Raw genomic sequence first — 1,037 nt, 5'->3', positions numbered from 1 at the left:
GACCGGGCAAAACCATTGTGCAACGTTCGGATGCACAGCAGCGGAACACGCGTGCGAAATGGTCCCGGCGCCTTGTCCATCCAATCTGGACAGGACGTGGTGAGCCCATAATAAACCTAATGTTCCTGCCACCCGAGCAGTTCGCTCGCCCCGAAGGGGTTCTCCACCGCGTAATGTCCCAGCCCACGGCACCGGGAGAGCAACGGCCAGGGGCTTCAGAGACGGGCTCACTTCGCGGAACGGCCACCCCAGCTCCCGCGCGGGCGAGAGGGCCCGACCATGGGCGCCCAACCGAGCCATTGGCATCTGATACCCAGTACCACCTACCTTTCTGCTGCTCACCCCCCCTAAAGACTAGTTTAGCGCCGGTCACCCAGTTGTTCCAAAACCCGGTAATGGCGCAAGCCCGTGATGGCCTCATGGGCGCCTCATTCTGCCATGCCGAATGCTGAATGATCGACAGACAGGCCCTCCTGGTCCCGGGGCAGCGCCCTCGACCTCCCGTGGCGCGCGCTCAGGTCGTGGTTTGCAGAGACATGGCATGGCGTTCTTTTCATATGCCCGCCGCATGCGCCTCGGGCCCAAAGAAAAAAGCGACAGGGAGAAGCGAAGGCGACATGTGGGGGGGACCGACGATATGCCGTTCAGCTCGCTGGCAGGAGGATCTACGAGGCCCAGGTCGGCGACCTTGTTGCAGCCATTTTCTTTCCCTGAACAAGGACTTGACGGTTGGGGTGTGGGGGCATGTCAGTTGCGACGGTGCTGGGAAAGGGGGGTTTGACCAGGCAGGCATTGCCATCGCGATGTCTACGCCAACATGCCGACCTCTCCAACGAGCACGCCCAACAACACCCGTGGGGTCCTTGACGGCACGGGAAAAGAATCAAACCGAATCAGGGCATCTGACTCGTTTGCCGTCCGCTGGCCCGCGACGTGCCTGGGCCTGTGATACCGTCTGGCTGAGCCCTTTCCCCTACCTCTTTCCCCAAGGCAGAGAAAGTGATAGTGACGAAGGGGGCTGCAACGTTTCAAGGGTT

This window comes from Verticillium alfalfae, genomic scaffold, assembly GCF_000150825.1.
Source record: "Verticillium alfalfae VaMs.102 supercont1.11 genomic scaffold, whole genome shotgun sequence".
Classification (NCBI taxonomy): Eukaryota; Fungi; Ascomycota; class Sordariomycetes; order Glomerellales; family Plectosphaerellaceae; genus Verticillium; species Verticillium alfalfae.
Note: the sequence above shows the minus strand (reverse complement) of the source record.